Raw genomic sequence first — 22,417 nt, forward strand, 5'->3', positions numbered from 1 at the left:
AACATTTCCTCAAATTATACTTGACCTAGATACATACATTTAATCTATAAATTATGAAGATCAAGATACTAAAGTAATCCATAAGGAGACAAAAGAATTATTCCAACAAGTGTGACAGTGAGTCAAGAAATTAAAGCAGAGAAATGGAAAATATCTGATTGTTGCTGTCATAGATAAGTTGCTGTGACTGAGTAGTGCCCTCTCAGCCCCCCAATTCATAGTTGAAGTCCTTCTCCCTCCCTCAATGTGTATTTGGAGATAAGGCTAATTTTAGGAGCTAATTAAGGTTCAATGAAGACATAAAGTGGAGATACTTATCTCATAGATTGGTAGCCTTCTAAGAGAGAGAAGTCTTTCTCTCTTTATTTAGTTTTTTAAAAATTCTTTCCCAAAGAAAACTTTTATTTTTTAAGGAATACAAACTTCATGCTTTTAATAAATATAACTTTCAGAACACAGTAATTCTTCCCACCATACCCACCCTGCCACCCACCCCTTTTCCACCTTCCTCTCCTATTCCCACTTTTATTTTTCACTAAGATCTAGTTTCAATAACTTTATACACAGAAAATTAACTCTATACTAAGTAAAGAGTTCATCAAATTGCAAGGAAAAAAATGTTCCTCAACAGTTGAGACAAGGGTTGTTCAAAGTCATTTCACCTCGAAGTTGATTTCACTTTTTTTTAAGCATTCTTTTTTCTTGAGAAACTTAATTAAGTTTAAAAAAGAACCCAAGAATGATATATGTTTTGCGAGAACTTAGACATAACTATAATTTATGAGACATAAGAATATCCTCCACTCGATACACTAAAATAAAGTAAATATTTGAGAACAAGTTTTACTATTAACTCTTACAATATAACTCTGTAAGGACAGAAGTCCTGCATTGCAGTTGGTGCACAGTGACTCTTCTTGTTAATTTAGCAATTAAAACTCTTATGTATGATATCAGTGCTCACCTGAGGCTCTTGACATGAGCTACCTATGCTATAGAAGCCTATTGAATCCACAAACTCCTTAGAATTTAGACAAGACCATAAGCAAAGTGGAAGTTCTCTCCTCCCTTCAAGGAAAAGTACATCCTTCTTTGATGACTAATTCTTTCCACTGGGGTCTCACCCACAGAGATCCTTCATGTAGGACACTTTTTGTCACAGTCTTGGCTTTTCATGCCTGAAATGATTTCATGGGTTTTTCAGCCAGACCAGAATGCCTTAAGGCTGATTCCAAGGTCAGAGTGCTACTTCAAGCGACTGTTATTCTATATGAGTCTGCTGTGTGAACTACTTCCCATGTTGGAGCATTAATCCTTTTTAATTCTACCTGTTATTATTACCAAACATGTAATCCTATTTATATGATCACTTTAACACTTAATCCTATCCATATGATCACTTTAACACTTAAAATGCTACTTTTACCACCCATCTTAAGGGGATTTGGGGACCCATGGCAAGTTTTTAAACTGTAACTTATTAAGGAATGTATGCAGAACTATATAGCTTTACAGTTAACAAACTTCATGTATTTCATAATTACAACCTTAGGAATATGGTGACTCTTCTCAATATGCCTGCCTTCCCACCCACACTCCAACCTACTTCCTCCTACCTCACTTATATTTTCAATTAACTTTATACACATATGATTAACGCTATGTTAAGTAAAGAGTTCAGTAAATATTATGAAAAAAGGAACAAAAAACTGATTATCAACATTTGAGACAAGGGCTGTTCAAAATCATTGCTTCTCAAGTTGTCAATTTTACTTCTACAGATTGCCTTTTTGGTGCTCTATTAGTTGTCACAGGTCAGGGAGAACATATGGTATCTGTCCCTTTGGGACTGGCTTATTTCATTAAATATGGTATTTTTCAGTTTCATCCATTTTGTTGCAAATGACTGGATTTTGTGTTTTTTGGTTTTTGTTTTAAACAGCTGTATAGTATTACATGGTGTACATCCCATACTTTCTTCATCCAGTCTTCAGTTGATGGTCATTTGGGTTGATGTCTTAGCTATTGCAAATTGACCTAAAATAAACATGAGGGACAGATAACTCTTTCATATGTTGATTTAATTTCCCCTGAGTAAATTCCTAGGAGTGGAATGGCTGGGTCAAATGATAGGTCTGTATTCAAATTTCTGAGGTATCTCTATGCTGTCTTCCATAGTTGCTTAACCAGATAATATTCCCACCAACAATGGATTAGGGTACTTTTTCTCCACATCCTCTCCGGCATTTGTTGTTTCTTGATTTCTGTATGAAAGCCACTCTAATGGGGTAAGGTGAAACCTCATTGTCCTTTTGATTTGCATTTTGCTGATGGCTAGTGATCCTGAGCATTTTTCATATGTCTGTTGGCCATTTGGATTTCCTCTTTTGAAATGTGTTTAAGTATTTTGCCCATTTAATAATTGGGTAGTTTGTTTTGTTGTTTTGAGTTTCTTGATATATATATATATATTCTGGACATTATATATTTTGGATATTAATCATTTATCAGTTGTATAGTTTACAAATAATTTCTCCCATTCTTCAGGTTGTCTCATCACTTTGTTGAGTGTTTATTTTTCAGTACAGAAGATTCTCAATTTGATGCAATCCTATTTGTCAATTTAGGCTTTTATTGCTGGTGCCTCTGGGGTCTTTCAAAGAACATTTTGCCTCTGCCAATGTCTTGCTGGGTTTCTCCAATGTTCTCTAATAATTTGATGGTATCATGTCATAGTCTTTAATCCATTTTGAGTGGATTTTTGTGTAAGATGTAAGGTATAAGGTGTAAAGTAGGAGTATTGCTTCATACTTCTGCATATGGAAATCCAGTTTTCCCAGCACCATTTGTTGAAGAGACTGTCCTTGCTCTGGGTGATTTTAGCTCCTTTGTCAAAGATAAAGTGGTTGTAGATGCTTGGATTGCTTTCTTACATTTCTGTCTATTCCATTGATCTATTCCTATGTTTTGTACCAGTACCAGGCTATTTTGATGACAACTACCTTGTAGCATGTCTTCAAATCTGGTATTGTGATGCCTTTGGCTTGGTTTTTGTTATATAAGATTGCTTTAGTTATTCAGGGTATCCTGTGTTTCCATACAAATTTCAGCATCATTTTTCTATATCAGAAGAATGTCCTTAGCATATTGATTGGATTTACATTGAATCTGTAAATTGCTTTCAGTAGTAAGGACATTTTGATGATATTGATTCTTCCAATCCATGAACATGGAATATTTTTCAATTTTTTTGTATCTTCTTCTATTTCCTTTTTTAGTGTTTTGTAATTCTTACTATAGAGATTTTTGACATAGTTGGTTAAATTCATTCCAAGTTATTTGATTTTTTTGTACAGCTGTTGTGAATGGGATTGATATTAGATGTTCTTTCTCAGTCATAGCATTATCTGTGTATACAAAGACTATTGACTTTTCTGTACTGATTTTATATCCTGCTAATTTACCAAACTCTTCTATGAGTTCCAATACTCTCTTTATGAAATCTTTTGGATCTCATATATATAGAATCATGTCATCTGCAAATAGGGATAGTTTGACTTCCTCATTCCCAATTTTCTTGCCTGATGGCTTTTGCTCAAATTTCCAGGACTATATTGAATAGCAGTGGTGAGAATGGGCAACCTTGTCTGGTTCAGGATCTCAGTGGGAATGCTTCCAATTTTTCCCCATTCAGTAGGATGCTGGCTGTGGTTTTGTAAAAAATTGCCCTGATTTAGGAATGTTCCTTCTATGCCAAGTTTGTTTAGAGTTTTAGTCATGAAAGGGTGTTGTATTTTATCAAATGCTTTCTCTGCCTCTATTGAAATAATCATATGGTTTTTGTTCTTCAATTTGTTAATGTGATGTATCACATTGATTGATATGGGAATGTTGAACCATCCCTACACACCTGGGATAAATCCCACTTGGTCCAGGTGGATGATCTTTCTGATATGTTGTTGGATTCAATTCTCTAGTATTTTGGTGAGGATTTTTGTGTCTGTGTCCATCAGGGAAATTGATTGTAGTTCTCTTTCTCTGTTGTATCTTTTTCAGATTAAGAATTAAGATGATGCTGGCTTCATAGAAAGAATTTGGGAGTATTCTCTACCTTTCAGTTGTTTTGAATAGCTTGAGAAGAATTGGAGTTAGTTCTTTTTTAAATGTCTGGTAGAAACCATCAAGTCCTGGGCTTTTCTTTGTTGGGAGAGTCTTTATTATTGATTCAATTTCTGTCTTGGTTATGGGTCTGTTCAAGTTTTCTTTGGCTTCATAGTTCAATTAGGTAGGTTGTATACGTCCAGGAATTTATAAATTTCTTCTAGGTTTCCCAGTTTGTTGGCTGGCATATAGCTCTTTGTAGTAATTTTTATGATTTTTTTCCTGTGGTATCTGTTGTTACATTTCCCTTTTCATCTCTAATTGTATTAACTTGGTTCTTCTCCCTCCTTTTTTGGGTTAATTGAGCCAGTGGTGTGTTAATTTTGTTTATTTTTTCAAAAAACAGCTCTTTGTTTTGCTGATCTTTTATAGTTTTTTTGTGTCAATTTTGTTTATTTCTTCTATACTTTTAATTATTTCTTTTCTCCTACTAGTTTGGGTTTGGTTTGCTTTTGTTTTTCTAGGTCCTTGAGATGCATTGATAGCTCATTTATTTGGTGCCTTTCCAGTTTCTTGATGTAGGCACCAATTGCTCTAAACTTTCTTCTTAACACTGATTTTGCTGTATCCCATAAGCTTTTATATGTTGTATTGGCATCTTCACTTGCCTCCAGAAATTTTGTGATTTCTCTTTTGATTTCTTCAATGACCCACTGTTCATTCAGGAGCATATTGTTCAGTGTCTGTGTTTGTATATGTTCTAGAGATTCCTGAGTTGCCTATTTGCAGCTTCATTCCATTGTGGTCCTAGAGGATGCATGATACGATTTTGATTTTTTTGAATTTAATGAGACTTGCTTTATGGTCAGCATATCCTAAACAAGGTTCTCTGCACTGGTAAGAAGGATGCATATTCTGCAGCTGTAGGAAAAATCTTTAGATGTTTGTTAGGTCCATTTGGTCTGTAGTGTTGATTAACTTGTTTCCTTCCTGATTTTCTGTGTGGTTGATATGTCCATTGCTGAAAGTGGGGTATTGAAGTCCCCTATTACTATTGTATTTGCATTTATGTCTCCCTTTAGATCCATTAACATTCATATATGTTTATAATAGTCACATCTTCCTGTTGAATTGATCCCTTAATAATTACATAGTGCCCTTCTTTGTCTCTTTTAACAGTTTTTGTGTTAAAGTCTATGTTGTCTGATATTAGTATGGGTATACCAGCTCTTTTTTGGTTTCTGTTAGCATGGAATATCATATCTCTTTCCATCCTTTCATTTTTGGTCTAAGTTTCTTTCTTGGTGAGATGTGTTTCTTATAGGCAGAAAATAGATGCATTTGATTTTTCAATCCATTCAACCATTCTGTGTTTTTTTAACTGGAGAGCTGAGGCCATTTACACTCAAGGTGACTACTGATAAGTAACGACTTTTTCCTGCTATTTTCCAATAAATATTCCTATTTTTTACTTTGGGTTCCCTTTGTATTTTTTTGACAGGCAGAGTTAGACAGTGAGAGAGAGAGAGACATAGAGAAAGGTCTTCCTTCCGTTGGTTCACCCCCCAAATGGCCGCTGTTATTATTTCACTAAAAGGGCCTTCTAATCCTTTCTCTGTTTCCATACCTTCAGAATCGCCTAAGACCCATATGTTTGGCTATTTGATGATGTCCTGTAAATCTCTAACAGTGTATTTTGATTTTCTAATTTCTTGTTTTTTGTCTGACTGTAAAATTTCCTGCAATTTGTTTTCTAGGTCAGAAAATCTTTCTTCTTCTTCACTGATTTTGTTAAGGCTTCCCACTGCATTTTTTTATCATAATGAATTCTTCATTTTCAGGATTTCATTTTGATTTCTCTTTAAGATCTCAATTTCTGGGGAGAAATTTTCTTTCATGTTGTGCACAGCTTTCTTTTGTTCATGGATTTCCTTCTGGTTACTTTTTTTTTTTTTTTTGACAGGCAGAGTGGACAGTGAGAGAGAGAGAGACAGAGAGAAAGGTCTTCCTTTGCCATTGGTTCACCCTCCAATGGCCGCCGCGGCCGGCGCAACACGCTGATTCGATGGCAGGAGCCAGGTGCTTCTCCTGGTTTCTCATGGGGTGCAGGGCCCAAGCACTTGGGCCATCCTCCACTGCACTCCCTGGCCACAGCAGTGAGCTGGCCTGGAAGAGGGGCAACCAGGACAGAATCTGGTGCCCCGACCGGGACTAGAACCCTGTGTGCCGGCACTGCAAGGCAGAGGATCAGCCTAGTGAGCCGCGGCGCCGGCCTCCTTCTGGTTACTTTTAAGTAATCCTATAATCAATTTTTTAAATTCCATTTCTGTCATGTCTTCAGTCCTTCATCTTCATATTCTAGTATTGAAATGTTGTGTTGCTTTGGGGACATTATGTTGTCTACCTTATTTCTTAAATTGTATTTATTATTTGGCATTTGTGGAGATACTCGTTGGTTTCTTCTCTGTTTTTTTTTTTTTTTTTTCCTGTGATGACTTTAATTTTTGGACTTATCTTCTGTGGATTAGTGGAGCGTCCACTTTTCAGTGAATATCTAAAGGCATGTGATGGGTCTGACCAGGGAGCTCTGTTCAGTGCTCCAGGGTGAAGAGTGTCCAAGGTGAACACCAAGGTTGGGCGTGGCATACCTCCTATTTTTCTTTTCTCTCTCTCATCAGAAAGGAGGTTTGTTCAGCTATGTTGGTGTAGTCTCCACTCACTTCCTCTCCTCAAAGGAGACCAATGCCTGGGTGCTAGCCCCAGTGAGTATACTATCCATCCTCACTGCTGCAAGAACCACACAAAGTGCAGTCTGCAGTGTGAGCACAGATTCAATAGCAGTGACCATCACCAAAAATCAGGGAGCCCTGAGTGTGTAGAGTTTCCCACAATGACTGCCCAATGTCCCAGCCACACTCTGAGCCCTCCCACACAGCCACAGTATTTTCACAAACCTGGCACACAATCCTCCCACAGTCCCAAGCACCCAGACCCCTGTAAGCTCGCCCTGCCAGACTAAACCATCTCCACTCGGCTGGTTGCTGGGTGCAAGGACATGAGCTGGTGTAGTTGTTATGTATATCCAAAATGGCACCTGCCCTCTATCAGTTTGTACAGGACACTGGTTGCAAGGTGTTTGGGGAGAGAGAAATGAGCCCCCCTCTTTTTTCTTCCTCTAGTTTGGCTGGTATACTGTACCCTAGAGGGCTCCAAGCCAGTTTCCCTCCAGGCTCTTCCTACCACTTTATCACCAGTGGCTTGGGTTGCTACAGACTGATCTCTCCTCACTCCAGTGCTGGTGCTGAGGTTCTATGCTGCTGTGGTCCTGAGTTGTGCATGTCCACACCCTCCACATAGATCCATAGTGTCCTTCCAGTTTGGGTGGAATTCCCTTTGCCATTTGTCCCCTAACTCTTCCCTGAGACTTTACTCTCTCTACTTTTGTAAAACTATATTCTCCTAGACTAGAGCAGTAAGTTCCCACCCTATTCCGCCATCTTAATCCCCTGCTCTTTCTCTCTTAATAATCACATGCTCAGGAAGCCATGGAGTACACAGAATGTAGGTGGCCATCTGCAAGCCAGAAGAAGACTGCTCACCAGAGCCTGAACACTGAGGCATGCTGCTGTTGGGACTTCCATACCTCCAGAACCATGAGAAAATAAATATTTGTTGCATTTTTTATGGCCACCTGGACAGACTATCACCAGAAAGGCAAACAAGTTAGAGGCTGGAGTATTGAAACAAAACTTACAAGATCTGCAAGTCCAGAGTTAGAGGATAGTTTAGAGGTCAGAGTCAGAATCCAAGACAAATCTGAGATGGTGCAGGGCTATCAACTAAGCAAGTTCCAACCATTATTTAGAATACTAAGAACTTCAGCATTAGAATTAAACTAGGTAACTTCCTTCTATACCTTCTACAACTTGCAATACTTTAAATTACTTAACTCTGTCATTCTAACTCAAGTATTTTACAACTAATTCTAAAATGGAGATAATAGTGCCCTTATCACATAGCAATTGAGAGGATTAACTGATTAGATATTAAAAGATAAGTGCTTGTTGCAATATCTGGCAATGAATTGGAAACTTGGGGTCTGAAACTACATTCCTATATTCATACCCCATGTGTTTATTGCATACTATCTGCCAGACAGGATTACAGTTGCTAAAGATAGAGCAGTGAGCAAAACAGAAAAACAAACCAACAACTCAAAACTACCTTCATGGGGCTCACATTCTGGAGTTACATGGCCAGTCAAAAGATCCAGGAGTTGACAGGCTGTCTGATATGTGCCACATCCAAAAAGATCTTTTGAAAAAAATTGTATTTATTTGACAGGGTAAGAGAGAGAGCAAGAGACAGAGGGAAAAAAAGAGACCTTCCATCCATTTGTTTACTCCCCAAATGGATACCTGTAGCTACATCTGGGAGAGGCTGAAGCCAGGATCCAGGAATTCCATTTGGGTCTCCCATGTAGGTCTCCCATGTGGTTGTGTGAGTGGCAGGAGTCCAAGCACTTGGGCCATCTTCTATTGCTCTCCCAGGCTCATTAGCAGGGAGCAGGACATTAGCAGAGCATCAGGACTGGAATCAGCACTCAAAACAGGATGGCAGCCACACACACTGTGCCACAATGCTAGCCACAAAAACGTCTTGCTCTGAGCAACTCATGTAGTCAGTCCCTGTCTGAGAGTGGCTAAATATGTGAAAAAAAGACAAAGAAAATGTGTGCTGTCAAATAGCTTGTCACATATATAGTAAATATTACTCATTTCTTTCTCAAAAGTGCATGACGAACTGTTGTTTGACATGGCATTTTGTAAGAAAAGAAAAACAATAACTACTTATCACCTGATTCTCTAAAAGCCTTTCTTCTCCCTCATCACTCCCCCTTAAGAAGACAGGCTTTACATAAAGACAGCTATCTCGTCCATTGTCCTGTAAGGGTTTTTTGCTTTCCTGAACCTTGTCTCAGAGAGATTTCAGCTCAACAGGAGGAAACATTTTAAAACACGTTGGGGAGTTAAAGCTTCACAAGGACCCATTTCTGAAAGGGACTCTTTCCTCTTTCACACTCCCTTTCTTGAATGCCTGAGTAGGACAGCATCCCTTCCAGTTTGTGTTGATGTGTGTTTCCCCTTTTCTTGTCACCCTCCTCTGACCCCCTCCATTCAGAAGGCAAGTTGATATCATGAACTCTCGCTGCCTGAATAACTAGAGCGTGTATTTTGCTTTGTTTTGTGTACATGTATTGTGTTCTTTGTAGCATTTGTCTTTTTTTGTCACTCAGGTGCAGGCTGATTGGTAAATGGGTTTGTTTCTGATTAATGAACCATTTTTAAGATTTACCTATCTTACTGGAAAGGAAAGGGACAGAGAGAGGGAGAGACAGAGAGATACCACCCATTATCTGATTCACTCCTCAAATGACTGCAACAACTAGGATTAGGCCAGACCAGATTCAAAGCCAGGAACTCCCAAGAGAGTGGGAAGGTCCAAGCACTTGAGCCAACATGTGATTAGAACTGCAAAGGAGTCAGGACTTAAACTGGCATTCTGATACAGAATTGTGTTTCCCAAATGGTGGCTCAACCTGTTATACCACATCACCCACCATTTTTCACATATAAAAATCAGCTGCCCAAGAGATGTCTCTGCAGTGGCCATGTGGTAAAATGGTTCATTGTTTTTGTTGCTATAGAAATATCCTTTATTGGGAGTGAGTTTTTTGCATAGTCCATTAAACCACCACTTGTAACACTAGCATCCCATATGGGCACCAGTCAAGTCCTGGCCACTCCACTTCCAATCCAGCTCCCTGCTAATGCACCACCTGGGAATGCAGTAGAAGATGACCCAAGTGCTTGGGCTCCTGCACTCAGTTCCAAGCTCCTAGTGTCAGCCTGGTGCAGCTCTGGCCATTGTGCCCATTTGGGGAGTGAACCAACACCCCAAGAGGGAGGGAAGATTCTCTCCCTCTCTTTGAAACTCCCTCCCCCTTTCAAATAAATAAGTAAATCTTTAAAAAAAAAATCCTTTGGTGCTTGCTTCGATAGTACACAAACTAAAATTGGAGCTATACAGAGATTAGCCTGACCCCTGTGCAAGGATGACACGCAGATTCATGAAGCATTCCATTATTTTTATTCTGTTCTGCAAAAAGTACACTATGGGAATTGGGAATCCACATGATTAGCTACATTTGGAGGATTGGCTTCACAGCATTCCCCTATTTCTTTGTGACCTATTTCATGGATTATAAGTCTTTAATAAAAATTGTGTGTAAACTTTTTTTTTTCAGATTGAAATTATATGAACATTTGATAAAATAAAACCTTGTTAGATTGAGTTAAAAATAGCCTTTATTTTTCTTTCTTATTTTGGAGTAACCTGTGTTCATGTACATGAGGTCTTCAAAATGTAAAATGCACTTTATGACAACATTATGCATAGATTTCAAATATTTTTGCACCAGATAAAATTTTTTTTTTGCTTTCAAACTTTTATTTAATGAATATAAATTTCCAAAGTACAGCTAATGGATTACAATGGCTTCCCCCTCATAACGTCCCTCCCACCCGCAACCCTCCCCTTTCCCACTCCCTCTCCCCTTCCATTCACATCAAGATTCATTTTCGTTTCTCTTTATATACAGAAGATCAGTTTAGCATACATTAAGTAAAGATTTCAATAGTTTGAAATTATTTTTAAATTGTTTTTCCATGAAATTGTGAAGTACCCTCACAAAGCTGTTCAAAGACAGAACAACTAAGGGAAGCCTTATTATCATCTGCTAATCATTGTATGGTTAAATAAAAGAAAGAAAAAATATATATTTTTGCAAAACATCAATGAATAAATGAATAAACAATGTGGCAAATAAGCAAGCACTAGAAACAGTACTGGAAGCAAACTGGACTTATTCCAAACTTTTTTCATATTTTAGAAGAGTTTTTAATATTTTTTCTTCTTCCCGTATCAACACATACTTTTGCTCCTCTACACAGAAGTTTTCTTGCTTCAGCAAACTTTCAAGGTTACCATGCAGACACGGAAAATGTAAGATTGTGCAGGTAGCCTCTTTTAGTGCACAAATATAAATTTAAAATGCCAAATAAAAATAGCCTTTGAACAGCAAACAAACTCTTATAAAAAGAAACTCTTCTTTCATAACTAGAACACCTCTCGTAGGACTAAGTCCTTTGTTAGTAGGATAAATTCTAGAAATTAATTTCAAAGTAAAGACCTCAGTGTTTGCTTTTTTCTTATGAAACAAATAAAATGCTGGCAATGAGTGCAATAATGTGCCACTGTAGTTTAGAAATAGGGACATTTAAGAACATTTGAGGAGACAGGTATGTTTGCCTTGATTGGAACATTACACAATGCATACATGTATGGAAACATCATAGGGTACTGCATTCTGTGAGTTCCTCACTGAATCAGAGAAGAAGGCAGCTTTCGAGCAGGATTCTCACCTCTGGCAGAACAGCAGAATCACCTACAAGTGGCCAGAATGTAAGTTAAAACCTCAGAAAAGAATTGGTATATAAGACATAAAAATAGATTTCTGTGCTCTTTAGAAGCCAATAGATGTTTAATAATTACAGTTTCCCCTATTTTGGGGGGAAGAGGAATGGAGGTGGCATGGGGTTGTTGCTTACCCTGAGTAGATATTCAGTAAATGCTGTTCTGCCAGTCCCACTCCACTTTCAGCCGAAGTCCTGTGGAGCTTAGTTGAATGACGTCTCTACCTGTGAGTAAGCGAGCACGTATATATAACGCTCTGTGTGAATGAAACACAAGATTAGTTCTTTCAAAAATGTTCTGTTGGTTGTGACTAAAGGTAAAAATAAAAACTGCAAGTTTCTGCAAATGATATAAGTGACTTTTTCTTACAAGGTACCCATTTATAGTTTCCACAGCATTTGTTTGTCTTTCTTGAAAAGTCCTTCATTCAAGGACCACATTGCAACCATGAATCATTTATGTATAATTTGGTGGATGATAGACATTTGAAATTACTGTGACAGGTGTTTTCACATTGTTTCTGCTGATCTGATAAAAAGCATATTGCCAGAAAAGAGTGTGGAGAACTTAAAGTTTCAGAATCAATTTGAAGCACACTTTTGAAATGAGAATTGCTATAAAGAAGCATTTAGGGAAGGGAGGAGGTGAGGATAAAAGTTCTTGAGAAAATGCAGTTGAAAATGCAATTCAGTAAAATAAATTTATTTCTTCAGTGGAGACTATATATAATGTGCTATAACTTATTCACCATTATTATTGTCTTTGAACTTGTTTTCTGCTATCATCCACATGATGGCCCCAGGAAGCCCATAAGAAAACCAGTAAAAACATCTTATGTGTTCCTGGTGAAATACTTCAACATATTTCAAAATAAGAAATGGGAGTTGACTAAGACAAAAACTGAACACTAAAAATTAAAAATACAGAGAAAGAATTTCTTTTATGTAGAATGGTGCATTAGTGCCAGCACTAATCTGTAAAACCAGAAACAGCTGTGTTAAGTAATATATGTGGGAATAAAAATTGTTTTTATATTATTTTTGCTATGGAGGATAACATTCCAAAATTTCATTATTTTTTTAATCTTGACTTAGGAAAAGATTAAAAATCTTATCAAGGAAAATCAAGGAAAACTGCTGTGGCAATTTTAAAAACAAGGATCCCACTCATCTCTCTGCAAGTAGCTCCTTCTCTTTCTTCTGGGTCCTTTCCCTCCTGCACCCTCTCCCAGACAGTTCATCTACTTTCCCTTAGGCAAAGGCTTTTGTGAAATATGGAAGTAATTATATCCATACAACTATTTCCAGTGATCTTTGTAAACACCCCTTGTATATCAGAGATGCCACCAGCTACTGAAATTTGACTTCAGTTACTTTTTTGAATTTTGGATACAAAGAGCATTAACCAATTCTCTGAATTTGTCGTGGTCAAAATATAATTATCCACAGATGATTTATTAGATTTAAGGCCCTTTCACGAGTGTATTAATGATACAGATCTTCATTATCTAATAACAATGTTCATAAGATGCTTCATTTCCAGCTCCATTTCTCTGATCCACTAATGGGTACTGATTTCAAATTTTCTGCTATTCTAGCTGTAGTATTCCCCTGGAAAGTCAGATTATAATGATACAGCAGTATGAATCAAGATCTTCAGCTACTTTAGTTGCTTAATATTGGTCTCTCTAAATCTTTTCTATTACATTTCAATCATCCATGTAGCTACCAGTAAGTATATGTCTTCAACTCAGTTCCAAGCATAACATTCCATAGCTTAGCATCCTTTCCACTTAGCTCTTTTCTTTACAGAGTTAGTGTGAGAAAACTCTTGAGCCAAAACATGAGACTTCTTGTTCCAGCTAAATGCAATAACCAAATGGGAACATTAGCATTAACACACCCCAACTCAAACATTTTTTAAAATCTTTTTGTATATAACAGTTTGTTCTGTCACTAAAAAGGAGGAAAATGAAGTGCATTTATCATATATGGACTTAATGAATCAAATGGTTCATCCATTTTTTAACAGTGTGGAGAGCATCTGAAATATCCCAATACTGGTCAAAGAAGCAGAGAGTTAATAAAGGAGATAAACATGGTCTTAGCCCTCACAGAGCTTAAAGTCTACTTAGGGACACAAGAAAACACTCATCTCATGGTGTGATAGGGACTGCTACTGGAGAGACCAGAGTTCTAAGGATCTGGAGAGAGGACATCCATAGATAGAATTGTGAGAGAAATCTTCCTGATGACAAATAACATCCAAGCAGAGAGAGAAAGAGACAGAAAGACAGACAGAGGCAAAATTAGCCAGGGTGATTGAGAAGTTGATGTAGACCAAGGAACAAGAGCCTGACCTTTAAATGTTATTGGAAAAACTCTGGCTGAATGAGCGAATAAGGACAGGCCAGAGTGAGGTCAAATAAAGCTCTAGAGCAATTAGGACCCCAGTCATATGGGATCACAACCAGTGAGACACAGGAGGAGGGGCAGCTTGGGAGCATGCAAGAAGTCGTGAACTTTTGGCTTGAGAAGCCTATGGCTAGTAACCAAGTGAGGTTTCTGGTAGTTACAGGCTGCATTATCAATAAGTAAAGGATGAAATTTTGAAGTTATGGTTTAGCTGGTAAATTTAAATTAAGAGATAGCTGAATAAAAATGCTCAGGATAACTAGCCATCAGGGAAATGCCAATAAAAGCCACAATGAGGTTCCACTTCACTCCAGTTAGAGTGGCTGTTATCCAAAAATAAAAAAACAATGGATGTTGGTGAAGATGTGGGATGAACGGTGCTCTAATACATAACTGTTGGTGGGAATGTGAACTAGGAAAACTATTATGGAAGACAGTATGGAGAGAGATCTGAAGATAGATCTGCCTTATGACTCAGCCATCTCACTCCTGGGAATTTATACTCAGAGGGAATGAAATCAGCATATGAGAGAGCTATCTGCACCACCATATTTATTGCAGCTCAATTCACAATACCTAAGATAAGGACTCGATCCCGATATCCATCACCTATGACTACATAAAGAAAATGTGGTGCATGTACGTTGTGGAATACTACTCAGCCATAAAAAAGAATTAAATCCTGTCTTTTACAACAAAATGAATTCAACTGTAATCCATATATCGTATGTTTTATATGTGGCAGGTAATGTAGAATACAAAAAAGTATATTGCAGTGAAACAGCATCTTGTGATACGATTGTTTTCAGTCTTGTGATATGTTTGTTGAATATTATGGTTAGTGATGAATTAATCCTGTGATTATAGAGTAAATTGAAATTATGTTTTTTTTTTTTTATTTTTTGACAGGCAGAGTGGACAGGGAGAGAGAGAGACAGAGAGAAAGGTCTTCCTTTGCCGTTGGTTCACCCTCCAATGGCCGCTGTGGCCGGCGCACCACGCTGATCCGATGGCAGGAGCCAGGTACTTATCCTGGTCTCCCATGGGGTGCAGGGCCCAAACACTTGGGCCATCCTCCACTGCACTCCCTGGCCACAGCAGAGAGCTGGCCTGGAAGAGGGGCAACCGGGAAAATTATGTTTTTGTAAAAATTAAAACAAGAAGGAAGGAGGGGGACTTAGGAAGGGAGAGGTGTAGGAGGTAAGTATGGTTGTCTTCTTAGAACTGTACCTATGAAATACATGAAACCTGGTCTCTTTATATTAATAATTTTGTTTAAATATTATCCCAAAAATAAATACAATTTAAATTTGGGAAAAAGAGCTAGCTGAATTTATCAAAAAGTTTTGCCTGTTTTATTAGAAATTTATTTGACTTATTTCCTCTTGTCCATTTATAATTCACTAGTGCTATATCTGTAGCCCTTTTTCTTAAGAAATTTCAAAGTTACATGTTTACAAATGCTATTGATGTGTTGACTTGTTCTTTTCTAATTACTCATCTTTAATGTCTCTGTGCTTTTTCCAACCATGAGCTGACAGAATTGAAAATGCTGGGGTCGGCCATGAAGAAGTACAAAATAAAAAATATAAAAATAGGCTCTAGTGTTACATTAAAAGAGTTGATTCTGTGGAAGTTTAATTCCCCATGCTTGTCAAAAGTTGTTAAAACACTGCTTGCCTTTTTTGAATATAAAATGTAGGCAGACATGTACTAATATATCAAAAAATGACACTTTGTCAAAGAGGGCTTTCATGGGAGAATGTTCTGAATAAAATGTTTTCTTTTAAAAAGAACCCAACCTGTTTAACATTCCAAAGCAAACACAAAAGAACACAAAATGCCTGAACTCTCTGCCAGTCATAACTGTCAGTTTCATTTACCCTTTACTACTTTTTTGTATTCCAAAAATATTTTCTCAAAGGAATTATTGGTTTTATGCCGTGATAACCCTGGTTTGAAGTAAAATAAAAGTAGCTCTGACCCTACTCACAATGGATTCTTTTCAGCCTTACCAGCACTTCTAATAGTGTGATGATGACGTAGTTGGCCATGTCTACCATAGACCCAGTGTAATTATATGTGAAGCAACAATGCTGTTATCTGTTAGGAACACTTGCTGCGGCTAACTGCATTTCACTGTCTGGCAGATGAAATACTGAATTAAAATCTCCAACTAGTTTCTCAAGAAGTTTTTTTTTTTTATTTTTCCCCAGTAATTTTAAAATCTTTTAGCCTCGAGGAAGACAGTAGCCTGAGAAGAATGGGAAAACAGATGGTATTTAAACGGCCTTAGCAAGATTAACCAAGCAGATGTGCCTGTGTGTCACCTTTTCCGTTCCTCAGACAGTCGCTCCCCATTATGATTGCTCTATGATGATTCCAACCCTTTGAGTCTTCTGAGGATGTCCAGAGTTAAGATACTGATCAGCGTTGAAATGTTACATTGAGGAGCAATAGATGAGTGACTGTGACCATAATCTAATACCACTTTATCTAAATAAGAGAGGTATTTTGTGTAGTTCCCATGTACATTGCAGAAAATGCATCCAAGTCCGAACCTGAGTGGGAAGCAGGCAGAATAACTCGAAGAAACAGAAACAGATGGCGGTTGAGGTATGGATTACCAGTATCCTGGAACACCACATAGTAGTGCTCGTGTGAAAAGAAAAGGAATGCCCTGCGCAACTTGACTTGATGTATAAGCTGAGTCTGCTTTTACAGTCTTCTCTCGGTTAAAATGCCTGAAGGGTTATTGGTGGGAGTGGAGGGGGGAGTTGTGGAAAGGTTTGAGCTAATGTCAGAGAATGGTGGAAATCTATTTCCTCAGCTTCAAAGGTCCATTGGAGAATAGAAAACCCAGGTTTTAGTAAAATATTAGACAATTCTGCACATTTTGGTATGAGAAGATACTAAGCTTGAGGCAAGAGATTTTAGTTAGTTAAAGCCAAGCCAAATGTACAAATGGTCAAGCCAAGTAGCTCACACTGTTACTGCAAGAGAAAACACTATTTTGTAGTGGTGGTGATAGTGCAGGAGGTGGAAGCGGTGGTGATTCTTCCCTTAGCCAGAGACACTGAGGTGCGGAACTGTGGATTGAGGCTTCAGACCTTGCCTCCATCACTTAACAACTATGTGAGCCTGGTCCAGTGCTTTAGCCTCTCCAAGCTTGATATCATCCATCTGTAATATGAGCCTAATACTACTTCATCAGGCATTTAGTTCAGTGCCTAATACTTATTTAATAAATGGTAGCAATAATTATTAATAGACAAATGTGCACAGCTTAGTAGTTTTTCCTACCAGTCACCAGGAAGGTTAGATATTCATGAATGTAGTTTCTCCCTGCACCAGGAAGCCCCTTAGAGATGACTAACTACTCAAGGGTTTTAGGATATCCTCAGATTCTGGAGAGTGGGAATAGTTGTTCTGCATTTCTCTCTTCTTCCTTGGGTTACTATGTATACAGACCATGCCATTTGTTTAAATACAAGTTAAAATTAGAACCTTTCTCTGAACACTTTCTGATTACATTTATTGAGCTCCCTCAAGAAATTTTATTACACTGATCATTACATACACATGAATCATCTCCGAAAACCAGCAGTTCCTCCTAAATGTATTAAGACCAAAATTAATATCTAAAACTTAGATCCCTTTAAAGTTTAAACAATCATATCCTTGCTATTGGCCATTACTGCCTGGAAGGTTAAAGCATATGTCTTTTGTGCAAAGGAAATGTCAAGGACATATCAATATTTGATTCTGTTGCACATTAGCCATGCCAGAGACTCTGCAGTGGCATGTAATGTAAACAGCTCTCTGTGAGTCCACTACTGAAAGAAACAAAAGGTGCAAATTGATCTTAATATACTTCAATGTTAAAATTTTACAACACTGTTTAAGTTATTTTGTGATTAATTTCAAAATGGATGAGGCAGTAACTTTTAATTTTAGCTAATTATGTTTAAATTAAATATTAGCATTTAAAGTAAGCATTTTAATTATATACTCTAAACTTTCTATTAATATTCAAATATACTTGTATATATAGTTGAATTAGCTGCTTCATATAATTCAAGGTAACTGTCATTTAGCCTAAGCTCACAGTAAATGTTTTCAAATTTAGTGAATAAATGTATTGATAAAGTTTATAAAATATCTTTAAATGGACTTTCTTTTAAAACCATTTGTTGTTCCATCATCTTACCTTTTATTTGAATGTATTCAATTAGAATACTTCATAAAACTGAAGTGCATTGATTCATAAGTTTGAAGTGTGTTCTATTATCCATTGCTTTTCTGGAATGAGTATAAACATAAAGAATCTAAAAGAGAGTAATGCCTCTGATGAGTGAGAGGAGGTGATTTAAAGGCAAGTTAGCTTGTTTTGTGTCTTGAACAAAATACTTGCAATTACTGATGGTCACATTTTTCTTGTGTCCTAAAAACTGAACTAATTGAAGGTGCTACCCTTAGGGAACGAGTTCTGTGATGTAATGAATGTTGAGTGCCCTCTTGAGTTTAGCAATTAATCATTCATAATTATAATGATTTCTGTTTATTTGGGAACTTTGAAAATTCTAATTTATCAAACAAATTGAGAAAAAGAGTAGTTGAAGGTTTGTCTTGTTTCAAAACAAAATGGTCAACAGGACTGTGCATATGTCAAGAAATTCTCACAAGCAGTGGAGCCTGTTTTCTGGCTAAAATACGGGCACATATTTTACACCTTTTTTTCTATTCATTTTTGATTTCTCTAGAACAGTGTGGGCAATAGTGGGGGGGCAAGTTGAAGAGTTGACAAGGACACAAGTAGTAGAAGTGCATTAATCAAAGAATACAATAGAGTCAGTAATTGGCTAGTAGCCAAGTATAGAAATTTAAAGTCATTTTTCTTTTCACACAAAAGGGGTGTGGGTGTGGGTATGTGTTTGCTTGGAAGCCCACATATACTTACATACTATGACCCAAGTAAAAGATGAATTTCTGAGGGATTTTGGACCATAATAATCTCTGTTTTACTGTCACTGAATAATTTTATTGATAATGATGTATGAGGAAACTGAAAAAGCTTCTTTGAAAATGGAGTTAAAAAGTAAGTTTATTTTGGTAAAAAACAATTAGAAACCATACACACAAGGGGTCTTCAGAAGGTTCAGGGGGAAATATATATTATAGAAAAAAATGCATGGATTTCAATTTTTTTGCACCAAAATAAACTAATGTTTGAATTGCATTTTTCCACAAACTTGTTGAGGTCTTTTCAAAATCAGCTCCTACAATCTGTTTAGATGTCTTAAACACTTTTAATAGCGTACTGAAATAGTAACTAAATACTACTTTTAAGTAAGAGTTTGGGCCTGTGCCGCGGCTCAATAGGCTAATCCTCCACCTTGCGGCGCTGGCACACCGGGTTCTAGTCCCTGTCGGGGCACCGGTTTCTGTCCGGTTGCTCCTCTTCCAGTCCAGCTCTCTACTGTGGCCCGAGAAGGCAGTGGAGGATGGCCCAAGTGCTTGGGCCCTGCACCCACATGGGAGACCAGGAGAAGCACCTGGCTCCTGACTTCGGATCAGCGTGGTGCGCCGGCCACAGCATTGGAGGGTGAACCAATGGCAAAGGAAGACCTTTCTCTCTGTCTCTCTCTCTCATTATCCACTCTGCCTGACAAAAATAAAAAAAAAATTAAAAAAAATTTTAAAAAAAGAGTTTGACATCGCACTCTGTTCCACTTCTCCCATCTCTTTCCCTTTTTTCATGCTTCTGATACAGCACTTTAGTTTTAGAGTCAACATGTCAGAGAATTCTCAGGTCTACTAAATATTCAACTTTGAAAGACACAACTGCTTACTATATTCATGTAATACCAGAGATAAGAATAATAATAATAACTAGCAGATGTCTGAAAAAGGTCATCTGGAGATACACAATACATAGGATTTCTAAGGAGAATACCTTTAACCATTCACTTAGGGTTCACCTAAAACCCTTGGCATCTAAATCCAAAACAAGGTTCTTCCATAAGAATGTTATGTGTGTGGGGATAGCTCCCAGTTTAGAAACCCATCTCCCATCAAGGTAAATAAACCATGAGCAAATGTGGTTTCTGCTCTTCATCAACTAATTATGTGATAAATGGACTGAAAGTACCTTTATCAAAAATAAATAAAAATAAAAACATGTTATTGTCATCAACACACTTCTTTCCACAATAAATATTTAGTGACAGCTACTAAGGAGAAAGAAAAATCTTTTTAAAAGACTAATTATAAAATTACTTTGCCTCCATCATCAGGTACTCAGAAGCAGGAAGCAAACCAATCGGACGCCTGGGAGGTAAGGCGAGGCCATGGAATATCCACCAACCAGATAATCATCACTGGCATAGCTGGGAAGTGTCCGAATGTAGGTATGTGAGCTAAAGATCTCACCACACACTTGCAACCCGTTTTCTGACATTTCCTGCATCTATCAGTGTTGTACACCTGCCGTTTCACACACCTGCTGTTTCATAAGTCCTTTCAAAGCATTACTTGGCATGGCCTCTCAGACACACACAGACATGCACAGACACAATCCACTAAGATCACCCTGCTAGCCCTCCAGTAGGTCTTTCCTCCTTTCTGAGACTTTTAAGGGGGCCAAGGGGATGAGGGAGATGTTGTTGTCTTCTTAGAATTGTACCTATGAAATACATTAAATCTGTTCTTTTTTATTTATAACAATTAAAAATTGAAAATATATTCCACAAAATAACTTTAAACCACCTCCCGCTCTCTACTGTTACTGCTCCCATATAGAAACCTTCTTCCACATGCAATGGATCCCAATTTTCTGAACAGAGCAATGTTTTTTGTCTGCTGTCCCTACAATCTGAAATAACTACCAGCTCCTCTTTGTTGGGTTTAGTTGTCTATCCTCTAAGACCAAAGTCAAATTCTGCCTACATCACAAAATCTCACTGGTTTCATCAGACCCATTATATGCTTTCTTCCAAAGCTCTAGAATTGTGATGATTCCTGTCTTCTGGCATGTTGTACTCTTATCATGGTGTACTCTTCCTCTCTTTACACATATGCCCTATATGCCTCAAGATAATAGCTGTTTATTTCTGGAAAATACTTTATATAGTGTGTTTTTTACACTAGAATCCAAGGATAGATAGATGAAACAAGCATGTAGTAAGTTGCTGCTGTGATTTATTGAGGCAACATAGGGAGGAGATAAAGAACGTAGATTTGGAGCCAGTCTACTTGAGTTTGATCCACACTCAGCTGGTTGCTAGCTGGGTGGCCTTGGCAAGGTGTTCTACGAAAATTTCCTGTGCCTTAATTTCCTTGTCTAATCTGGGAATAATAATACCATCTCATTAGGTTGTTGTGAAGACTAAATAAGTTGATAGATTAAAAAGGATTTAGAATGGTGTCTAATATTTGTTAAACACTCACAAAATTATTATTACCTGCTGATTGCTATCTATACAGTAATATTCCATTTCAACTAATTTTCTCAATAATTGTATAAAATAGATGGCATCATCCTCATTCTCAGAACAGAAACACTGTGGGTCCAAGAGGTCAAGCCTAAAACCATCAAAGGAGCTGGAATCAGAATGAAAGAGTCTGACCTTAAACCCTAAGTTGTCTCATCCCTGTGTTTTCATAACTTATACCTGTGCCCAGTGACTAGCTGTTACTGGTGAAGATGAAATTTAGGTTTCTCTATTCCTATATTTTTTTATTTTGACTTTTATTTAATAAATATAAATTTCCAAAGTACAGCTTTTGGATTACAGTGGCTTTCCCCCCCATAACTTCCCTCCCATCCGCATCCCTCCCATCTCCCGCTCCCTCTCCAATCCCATTCACATCAAGATTCATTTTCAATTATCTTTATATACAGAAGATCAATTTAGTATATATCAAGTAAAGATTTCAACAGTTTGCACTCACACAAAAATACAAAGTGTAAAGTACTGTTTGAGTACTAGTTATACCATTGATTCACATAGTACAACACATTAAGGACAGAGATCCTACATGGGGAGTAAGTGCACAGTGACTCCTGTTCCTATATTTTAAGCTAAATTATGCTGATTTTGCTAGGTTTAACCTTTTAAAATATTTTAATGTGAAATGTTTTTGGTTGACAGCAAATTCCCTTTTTAATGCATAATCCAAAGAGGATGAGATCAGTAGAGGCATAAATACTTTTTTCAGGAGGCAATGGGGTATGGTGATGCTGTAGAAGTGAAAATTCAACTCAACAAATATTTCTGTTCCAGGGCACTGGTACAAATACCTGGGAACAAGTAGGGGAAAAAAATACCAAATAGCTATTACTACCATGGGGTATTTTATCATCC

The 22,417-nt window shown here is 37.4% G+C and overlaps 1 protein-coding gene and 1 non-coding gene across 3 annotated transcripts in view; both read left to right on the plus strand.

Moving 5' to 3' along the window:
* Positions 1-22,417, plus strand: part of HS3ST5 (heparan sulfate-glucosamine 3-sulfotransferase 5) — a 186,169-nt gene that overhangs the window by 54,329 nt on the left and 109,423 nt on the right. The window contains exon 2 of one of the 2 annotated variants that reach the window (XM_089332751.1): positions 20,348-20,461. The exons of the other annotated variant lie outside the window; for it this stretch is intronic. The gene's annotated coding sequence lies outside the window, so the exon portion shown is untranslated. The remainder of the gene's footprint in view (positions 1-20,347; positions 20,462-22,417) is intronic. 2 annotated transcript variants of the gene reach the window in all.
* Positions 10,148-10,251, plus strand: LOC127493323 (U6 spliceosomal RNA). Its single transcript, XR_007923380.1, has one exon. It is a non-coding gene; the product is annotated as a U6 spliceosomal RNA (small nuclear RNA).

The sequence above is a fragment of the Oryctolagus cuniculus genome, chromosome 5, assembly GCF_051225735.1.
Source record: "Oryctolagus cuniculus isolate XC-2025 breed Fujian yellow rabbit chromosome 5, ASM5122573v1, whole genome shotgun sequence".
In the NCBI taxonomy this organism is placed as follows: domain Eukaryota; kingdom Metazoa; phylum Chordata; class Mammalia; order Lagomorpha; family Leporidae; genus Oryctolagus; species Oryctolagus cuniculus.